This window comes from Notamacropus eugenii, chromosome 3 (genome assembly GCF_028372415.1).
Source record: "Notamacropus eugenii isolate mMacEug1 chromosome 3, mMacEug1.pri_v2, whole genome shotgun sequence".
NCBI classification, from domain to species: Eukaryota; Metazoa; Chordata; class Mammalia; order Diprotodontia; family Macropodidae; genus Notamacropus; species Notamacropus eugenii.
Window position 1 is genome coordinate 352,613,253 of NC_092874.1, and position 10,291 is coordinate 352,623,543.

The following is a 10,291-nucleotide window of genomic DNA, read 5'->3' on the forward strand; positions in this document are numbered from 1 at the left end:
TTTGCTTCTTTAAGACTCCAAATAACAAAAATGCCAGAGCAGTGAATAAATATCACAGCCAAGGATAGCAAAAGCAACACAGTGACAGCAGAGAGGCCAGTAAGAAAATTCTTTCTCAATGTATATACCATGGGAAAGGGATAAAGGCAGGAGTTTGTGGGAGATGGGCATGGAGCATAATGGACAGAACTCCTGCTGACATCCTGACTACAGGTGAATCAATGTTTTTTGTGGGACATGAGAGGGTCCATGAAAAGGAGGAAGGGGAGCAAGTATATCATGATAGATACGAGTAGGTTGCAATACATTACCAACCAAGAACTGAGCAAGAGAGGCAGTATAGAGCATACCATAAGAAAGGTGGATGACAAGAGGAAATGGGTTATGCATAAAGTGGGAATAAGAAATAACTAATGGGCAGCTAAAGGAAAGCCCCTAACATGCTGAGTGGGCCCTGGGTGGAAGACCTTGGGAAAACCATGACAAGTTGAGAAGGTAAAGATGGACTGTGATCTGCATTTTTTGAGGGAGTACCCACATGGAGGAGATACAGATCCATCCACATACAAAAAAAAACACCACAATTATATGAAGACAACAGAAGAGACACTGTTTTACTCCTTAACTTCAACACAAGGACTTCATGAAAAGTTAAAAACTGACACAATGATTGCAAAAACATGATACTGTGATTCAAGAGTAAAGAAGTAGTTTAGAGGTAAGTAAAGTAAGATGATAACAATACTCTATAGTGTTTGTGGTCAGGTCCCAGGTATTCTACAGTCTGTAAAATTCACATATTTACTTCAATCACTCAAGTGAAAGAAAAAGAGATCTGCAGTCAGACAAAAAAAAGAAGTTGTGGCCATGTAATGTTAATGCAAGGTTAATAAGTGGGGGGGCGGCAAAGGTTAAAGATCTTCCCTGCCCACTAACAGACCTCAGATACCTTTTGCTAATTTCTAATGAGGTACTAGGTCGCCAGGGGAATGCCCTGAAAAAAGTATAAATACTATGAAGTGAGCTTTTACTTTGAGGCTTATTTTTTGGAAGAAGGTTTGTATGCCAGATGAGACTCTGGGTAGCCACTAAATAGTCCCACCCTCCCTTGAAAACCCAGAGGTTGGAGCTTCTCTCTCTAGTAACAATGTACGTATTGTCTATGGTCAGACAGCTGGAAACCCTGTCTGCTGGCCTTTCTGTTTGTAATTTCTGCTTGTAATTTCGGTTTGTATTTTCTCTGAAGTTGAGGGTGCTGACTTTTCCCCCTGAACTAAAAGAATGATATATGTGGTTGACTAAAGTAGATTATTGACCCCTCAAAAGTGGCTTTCCTTTTAGAAAAGCAGATCTAAACCTGTAGAGCAGGCCCTCCTGTATGCTGGGGTTCTTGCTGTTACAGGCCATACTTTAGGAATGAAAATATATTTAAAGATATTTAAAGCTACAGTCAACCTCTTGCCACTCATGCATATTATTATTTCTATCATCCTAAAGAACAAGGAGTAGCATGGAAAATCCTAAATGTCAAACTATTTGAACGTAATCTCAATCAATTGGATGAATTTCTGCTAGTGATTTAATTTTATTTATTGAGTCAAATAAAGGAATTCTTCACTTTAAGCAAATGTAATATACAGAATACGATTTTTAAAAATTATTTAGGAAGAAAAATAATTTATACATACCAGAGTATCAATGTTAAGAAATTTTGAGAATGGAACAGGTCTACTGGGAAAATGAGATCAGTTGTTTTTACTTTATTCAACTAATTTGTTTAGAAGAACAATGTTTATCACATATCATCCTGAGCCAGATGCTGACAGATGATCTGATACTGCAGAATACCTATTTTCAAAAGGCAGAGTAATATCAATGACAGTGGCACTGCACCTCTTATCTTTCAAGATTACCATGTCTGGTCTTAAGGCCTCTCCTAGTCTTGGAATTGTTGAATTTGCCCAAGTCTCAGTTGTTGGTGGTGGGTTTTTTCCTGACACTTGGATGGTTTTAACAAATCTAAGATAATACCATTCTATGGGGTAATAAACTCACTCAGTTGAGTACAGTGGCACAGTACATGTGGCAGAATTTCATTTGATGCCCCACATCAAGGACAGAGTGGAGTTCCATTGTCAAATTTCCTGGCCCCATCCAATGAGACACAGTTCAGTCTGGCTCTGAGAATGGAGTGCCAGACCACAAATCAGATAAAAATTCCCATATGAAAAAAAAACTGAAGCCATAGCCACTGAGGTGATGGGACATATTTTACCCTGAAAAGGTTTGCTGACTAGATGCTGTTTAGAATAACATCGTAGTGCATATTTCAAATTCCTCTCCACTCCTTTTACAGCCAACAGCCAAGACACCATATTTTATTCTCCACTCAATTGAGATTTTAGCTGACAACTGTCAGTAGGCTACTCATAACTGGGACCAGATGTTTGGTGCTACTGTGTCTTTGTATCCACATTCTCCTTCCACGGAGCCATTTAAATAAATGGTGAGGTCTTCCAGTTGAGGGTTACATTTAATTTTGTCCTCACTATATCACTAAAAGTACAATGAGACAGTTGGAAACCTTAACCCATGAGCCACCTAGCGACTAATGACAACTGGCACAACTAATGGTAGTGCATTCACCCTCCCCAGACCCTCAACCTTATAGGGGAGATACAAGGATTCAATGTAGCTCTTTGGGGGAGGTGGAGTCATCACCTGGTATCTTTTAAAATTGTTCTGTCCAAGAGTCTGAGGGCACTCTTGGGGACGCATCCTTTTTAAGATGGAATGACGCAGATGGCAGGCTAAGAAAAAGGTATTTACTGTGCCTGTTTCCTGACAAGGAGCCAAATCAGACCTTTCCAGTAAGTCTAAGTCTATAGTCATATTAGTTACTACAACCTTCACAGAATTTGCAGCGTGAAACCCCACGGGGATTCCAAGGTAACAATAGGTGTTAGACATCACTGAGATCCCCTCACTTTGAATGTGGAATTGTATGGGGAATACCTTCTTCTTCTGGTCATCAGTCAATAAGGTTGCACATTTGGTCTCATTAAAATGTATCAGGCAACCTCACTTACACTGTTCAGCATTTTAGTCAGGGAGCCAAGGATGTCAACAACTATGGCTAAATCTACATATCCTATGACATTAATTTTCCTATTGTAAAAATCATACTCTAATTCTGTATGGATATGTTACTGTAAATATCAGGCCATGTATTATCAGTTCTAGTGTTACTAAAAGTTAAGGTCCAAAGAGGGTAGCTTTGTCTCACCCTGGCTGGATGTTAATGCCTGGTACATAAGGCTGTGCAGAGTTCCTGCTGTCCTGGCAGAGTCTTTCCATAATGTTAAATCAACTCTTCATGCAAACCAGCCCATTTTAGAGCTAACAATAGTATTTTGTCTGGCAGTGAATCAAATGCATTGGTTGGAGTGAGCCAGGACACCCCACACATTTTCCTTTTATGTTGGGCTTTATCCAATATGAACTGCAATAAATAACTGTTAGCTGCAGCCATCAGTAGACACGAAGCCCTTTGGATTCCTGCCGATGCATTCATTTCTTACCTTCTAATCAAGGAGTCTTTTAGTCAGGGTGGAAGCATAGACCTTATCTATGGTGTTACCCCAGGAAATTCCTAATTAGGTGATTCATTCCTATCACCTTTTCTGTAAATCTAAATAGTCATAGATGGGAAGTAACTGCGCTGATAAATTACCAACAGAAGTTAAAATATGTTCCTCAAGATCAATCTTCTTCCAGATGCAACATTTTATTCCATCCAGTCTTGGGCCTGCATACAGACATTTTAATCACTCACATACCCCAAATGGAGTAAATGGATCACAAAATGAGCTCCTTAAGTCAGCAGAAGTATCATGCTTCACTATTAAAAGTGTGCATGATTATAGAAGGCATAGCACTGGGCCTGAAGACTCTTTAAAAAGTATTTTTACCATGTTACCCTGTGGATCTGGAATATCTTGATCTTCCTCATGAATGTAAGGCCTCATGAGTGACCTATCTGTAAGCAGGTAGGTGATTAGCTCTATACAGTTTCCACAACCAGGAACCTCATGGTTTAAATTATTAGCAATAACAAAAAAAGCATTTGACTGGAAATGAGGAGAGGGTGGGTACTTTTGCTGTATGTAATTCAATTAACCTCTCAGGGTCTCAGTTTTCTTATCTGTAAAACCAAGGGTTTAACGAAATTACTATTAAGATCATTCCTTCCTGTTCTAAAATTCTGCAACTCTAACTATGGTAAATATCAACCATTGATTTAATTTACAGAACCTTGCCTCCTAAGTAATTTTTTCCAGAATACATCTATTCCATAAGCATGCTACCAATATTAAAAAAGAAGATTCTTTCTTTAACAAACATCTGCTATAGAAGAGAATACCAAGAATATTTCGTACGGTAGTTAATCCCATATTAAAAATTAATCACAGCTCAATCATGGATAATTGTGTTTTAACAATAACTAATAACAGCCATTTATATAGCACTTTAAAGTTCTCAAAGCACTTTACAATTATTGTCCCATTTTAACCTCACAACAACCAGGGAAGTCACTGCTATCATTACCATTCCCATCTTACAGATGAGGAAACCAAGGCACAGAGAGGTCAAGTGACTTGCCCAGAGTCACAAAGTTAGCAAGGGTCTTAGGCAAAATTTGAACTCGGTCTTCCTGACTCCAGCATTCCATCCTGCACTCATAGAGGTGGTAGTACCAATAGTGCCACCTAGTGGCCTACTGTATCACATTAAAATGAGTAACTGTTTGGTATAAAATATGTCTCCAGGATATCTAAGGTTAGAAAGGAAATAAGGCAGGCCTGCACAACATACCTCGGGCTGCTTTGATAAGCCAGCAGCTATATGTTGTGCAGGCCTGAAATAAGACTTTGGTTAAAGGTTGTTGTTGCTAATGTTTGTCTTTCATTCTCAACGAGTACCATGACATCAGGAAGGTGATATCATGACTTGCAAGTGACTTGGATGTAAGTGAGGGAGGGCTATGCAAAGTCAATAAATCAGGATCACCAGAGATGCTCCCATGCAGCAGGAGACCTTGGCCTTCTTAAGATAAGCTCTTTCCCAGGTCTCAGTTTGACTGAGGCAATGCCCATTCAGCCCAGGTAAGAAATGAGGCAAAGAATGGCCTCTTTTGCCTAGTTTAAAAAAAAAAATCAATCTGGGAGGGGAAGACTCTCAGGATTTCTGATCACAACAGAAATAATTGCTATTTACATTCACTTGAAGCCATCAGGACCCAAACAATAACTAAGTGAAACTTGGGCTGGGACCTACCGTTGGTCAATCAATAAGAGCCAAAGTGATTTGGTTTTAAGGCATGATCATTAAGAAAAAAATCTAGCCCTTCAGTTAAAGAAGGCCATAGTAGAGTACCTAAATACTTAAGTTGGAAAACTGTTACAGCAAGAATGATTGGCCTTTTGGCTAGAAATAATGGAAAAATTTCAGAAACTGCAGGTTTACTGTAAAATCAAAAGACCTACAAAGATGGAAAAATAGGTTCCATATACACCAAAATAGTCATAGTAGCAATTTTAATTTTTTGGTAACAAAAAGTTAGTAAAAATAAGATGTCCATAAATTTAGGAAATGACTAAACAAATTAGGGTACTATCTTAAGTGCCAGAACACTGCAGATCCTCCTAGAATGTCTTTTGTTAGAACTTTGAAATGTTCTTTCAGCAGATGATGGTGTAGTGAAAGTAACAGGCCTATTAAAAACCTGAATTATTTCTGCTACAATTACTGAATCTGTAATACTTAAAGTGTTATAAGAGTTGTACCAACTTAACTTTAAATAATTTAAAATACTGTATTTAAGGTTAACCACCATTAATATGGAAAAAAGCTCACTTTGCAGTATGAATGTCCAAATGTTACTGTGAACTAACATTTTCACATTAAGTAATCCATTATCTTCATGGCCTCACTGAGGATGGCATCTCAAAGATAAAGTGTCTCCCATTTATTACTATTAAAGATTTCCTGAAAGTTATAAAAACAGAAATAAATCTTCTGAAAATATATACCGAGCAAGGAATAAAATAAAGATGTATGTTCTCCAAAGGTCCACTGCGACAGTTGAAGAGTTCCTTGTAGATAACAAGGAATTCCAGATGTTCCTGGTTGCAAATGATATTATGCTGAATGCTTCAAGTCCCATAACACTGCAAATCCTCCTAGTGATCACTCAGAGAAATCTGGCCTAACCATCCATACTAGACAGAGCAAATGGATGAATGCATGTCTATTGCCCAGATTTCATTATGCATTTAGATGACACCCTATAGAGTTGGTCTAACAGTAAGTATGTCTGAAACTCCAGGCACAAACTTGAACAAGAGAAAAAGAACAGGCTGGACTGCTTTTTGGAAACTGCAAAACTCTTTTACTGACACTAAGCTTTTCATGAAAGTAAAGGACCATCTTTTTAATACTACCATTTTACCAGTGTGGTTATAAGACCAGAAACAGCACTGGCTCTGAAAAATTAAAATGAATTTCACACAGAAGTCAATGAATATCATGAGTAGTTTGAGCATGCTGCAACATAAAACACAGAATTCCAAAACAAGAATAAATATGTCATCAAGAAATTGTAGAATAGGAAGACAGGTTGGTCACATGACAAAGGCAAGTTCAAAAGTGAGCTCCACTTATTCCCTGTGGCAAGTCTGACAGGCTATCAGCTTCAGTCTCATAATAGCTAGTGTTTATATAACACTTGAAGGTTTGCAAAGCATACTCAAATCAAAGAGATCACAAGTCCACTTAAGAATTTATCTCACAGTAACTAAATTCCAATAAATCTGGCTATTTCTCAAGAGTCCTAGATTGTAAATTGCAGTTCCTGGCAAACTCAAGGCTCTTCACCAATTGGGCCTTTAAAAAAATAAATCTTGAATGGTATCTCTATTATGCATTGACAAAACAATATCTAGAACTGCAATTTTATAGAGTGCTACTAAATGTATCAAGCCTCACAATAAGCATTATAGTGCCTCAGTAAAATCCACAGTAACGTGAGTGTTCTAGCTACATACACAAAGACAAACTGAACGGAAATTACAAGTTATCTAGTTTATAATGATCTAGATGGTTAGGTCATCAAATTAGTCCAAAAAGGGACTTTTCTTGAGTAGTTTATGTAAATGGGACATAAGATGGTCTTAGAATGGAGGGAAAGGCAGGGCTGAATCACATGTGGAAAACTGCATGTTTTCAAGTATCCTAAACTGTTCACTGATGCATGTCTGTCTCCTTCAAAATGATACAACATGAATGAGAAGAATCACAAAATATTCTTGAGTCAAAACAAGTAGCCAAAGGGTAATGGAAAAGATTAATAGTCTTAAGTGGGCTGTAATGTTATTACAGCTATAATCAACAACACTGGAAGTGGCACAGAAGACATCTCGAAGGAAATGTATGACCAGAAAAAGAGGTGGGCTAATCGTGTAGTAAGAATGAAGAATAACAAAATCCCAAGTACTGAAAATAGAGGATGGCTTTCAGCATATGGGTTTTATGGGAAAATATGGCTAAGAATCACAGGGCATAAGAAGATCAGGAAAAAACCTGCACTGATACAAGTATCTGCAGCAAAGTAATTAGACAACCAAAACTACTCATTCCAAGAATCCAAAAAGCCTTCATCACAATGCTTACCTCCTTATTAAAGAATAATGACTCATTCCAAATAACACAGCTGTCCAAAATAGCAATCTGTGGCAAAGTTAATTGGAATTTAACTTTCCCAACCATGTCTCCTTCCCGGTGAGACCAATGTTTCTATCTGGTGTAACAATAATAATGATCTGCCATTTCCACAGCTCTTGAAGTTTGCAGAAGCATCAGTTACCAAGTGTCTCAAGTGGATTTAGAGGAGGTCTCTACCCACTATAACACGTGCTGGGTCCAGATACTGTAGCGTCTTGCAGTGAAACTGATTTATATTTCAGCAACTTGCCTCTGGCCACGCCCACCACCTCAAGAGACTGGCCCAAGGCAGGTTACATCTATAAAATCCTGGTTTTTTGGAGGGGGAGGAGAGGGATAGGGAGAAAACTTTAAAGAACTAAATTCAATTGTAGAATATTAGTCGTCGCTCAAAATGTGTGTCAACTCTGCAATTTGTTGCTTCCTCTGAACTTACAAGATTGCCACTTTTTCACAATACAGAATGGAAAATGAAAACAAAAATATCTGTCAATATAAACAAATCACTACACACAGTGAGATCAACTATTCGTATCCCCCCCAAAAAATGAATTAAAATGCTTTACCCATGGAGTCCTACAGGTTTTAAGTAATGTCTCCCACCCCTACTAACACCTCTCAAACCCGAGGTCACTTCGTTCCCAAGGCAGACTGACTAAACGAAGGAGAAAAAACCTATTTGTCAGGAATTAAGCTAAGAATATCCAAAATAAGACCTCGTCCTTTTCATACCCTAGGGAAACTAAGGAAATGGGGGGAGTTCAACTACCACAACCCTCCAGGCCTCGGGGGGCCTCCTCCCACTGCCCCCACCCCACGCTGTGCCTCCTCCCACTGCCCCCACCCCGCGCTGTGCCCCCTCCATTAGCGCAGGCGAGGGGAGGGAGAGGCACCCACGCGGAGGAACTGGGAGAGGGTGGGGACCACACAGTCCTCCTCTGGAGACACCAGGCGACCCCCCGACCCAGCAGCCGGGGCAGGGCGGGGCGGGGGCGGAGCCATCTCCAGCCACCTCCCCTCCTCCCTTATCTCCCATCCCTAGGGGCCCCAGAGGGCCAGGCCCGTGCCTCCGACCTCGGGCGTCCAAGCTTGCGCCCCACCCTGCACCCAAGAAGCCCCCCAGCGAGCCGGGGGGAGGGTGGGCAACAGCCCCGGGGCTGGGAGGTGTGCGGGGCGGGAGGGGGGTGGAGAGGAGGAGGAAGAGGAGGAGCCCCCGCCAAGGCCGCCGCCTGGGCTGCCGAGCCCCGGGCGCCCCCCAGAGGGCGCGGGGTGTTGCCCCGGACGCGGGTTCGCCCTTCCCGCTCCCCCAGCGTTGCCCGGGGCGACGCCGGGCGCGCGGAAATGCACCTACCTAGAACCTGACAAGCAGGAGCCCCTCAGCCCCGGAGCCGTCAGTCACCACTTCGCGTCACGGGGGCCTCGCCAGCCAATGGGAGCCGCCGCCCCGACCCGCTTCGGCCAATCCCGTCGCGCTCCGGTCTCCGGGCTCCCTCGAGCCCGCGGCCAATGGGGGCCGGAGAAGGCGGGAAGCCCCGCCCCTCTCCCAGCCCCGGCCTCCGCCTCCGCTTCCCTGGAGGCGGGTGCGGCCGATTGGCCGAGGCCCGGGAGGGGCGGGCTATGGGCCTTGGTGGGCTCCGGAGAGAGCGGCCGGAGGACGTGGGTGGGGCGCCCCTGGGGAGGGCGAGGGAGCGTCCGCGGGAGGCGGGCCGGGCCGGGCCTGTGAAGGGCGGCTGAGGGCCTGCGAGCTCCCTGCCTCCAGCTCCGTCCTTCCCGGGCCCCCTTGGGAGCCGTGATGTGGAAGGGAGCCTCCCTTAAGGAGGAGCTTGAGGCCTGCGGAGGGGCAGTGACTTGGCCAGGGTCACTCGGTCAGAAGGGCCGAGCCCGGGCCTGACGTCTCCAGGATGGGGGTCCGGCCTGGCCGGGGAGGCTTGGGCGGAATGAAGAGCCGTCCGGCAAGTGGACGGAGGGCCCCCACGCCCACCCACGGTCACACGGGGCGGTCCCAGGATCCACCTTGGGAAGCAATTTAAAACTTTACGGAGAAGTTACTTCCGGGAAGTCTGCTTCCGGAGCACTTGAGGACGTCGTGGGGTCTGGGGTCCTTCCCACGGCCCCTCCACCCTCCCGGAGCTGGGGGAGAAGGAGCGGAACGAGGCCGCGGCTCAGCACGTGGGTGCAGGCCCGGCGTGCGAAGCCTCTTCTCCAGCCTCCCCGGAGAAAGGACCCCGAGCCGGGCACTTTGGACCCGAGGCCGCTGGGGAGGCTCCGACCGGGGCGCATTTAAACGGCCGAGAAACCTGAGCGAACGGGATCTCGGAGTCCACAGTCCTGGGAAGGAAGAAGGGATCCCCTCCTTGGTCATTGGCCTTAGCTCTCTGGACGAGTCTGACTGCCTGGCATCGCCGCCCCTGGCTCTGCCTGCTGCTGCCCCTTGGCACCCTCTCCTCTGAGCTCCGCACAGGCCATGTTTCCCACCCCCTCTTCCTTCTTCCCTCCACGCACTCAGTGC

The 10,291-nt window shown here is 43.8% G+C and overlaps 1 protein-coding gene across 13 annotated transcripts in view; it reads right to left on the reverse strand.

Annotated features, from left to right (window-relative positions):
* The window catches only part of FER (FER tyrosine kinase), a 288,512-nt gene extending 279,264 nt beyond the window's left edge, over nt 1-9,248 (reverse strand). For 11 of the 13 annotated variants that reach the window (XR_011964436.1, XM_072597267.1, XM_072597265.1 and 8 more), the window contains exon 1: nt 9,134-9,204. The gene's annotated coding sequence lies outside the window, so the exon portion shown is untranslated. Of the gene's footprint in view, nt 1-9,133 lie in introns of all 13 variants that reach the window. The other 2 variants (XM_072597264.1, XM_072597275.1) reach the window with 1 other exon arrangement.
* Between the last annotated feature and the right edge of the window lie 1,043 nt (nt 9,249-10,291).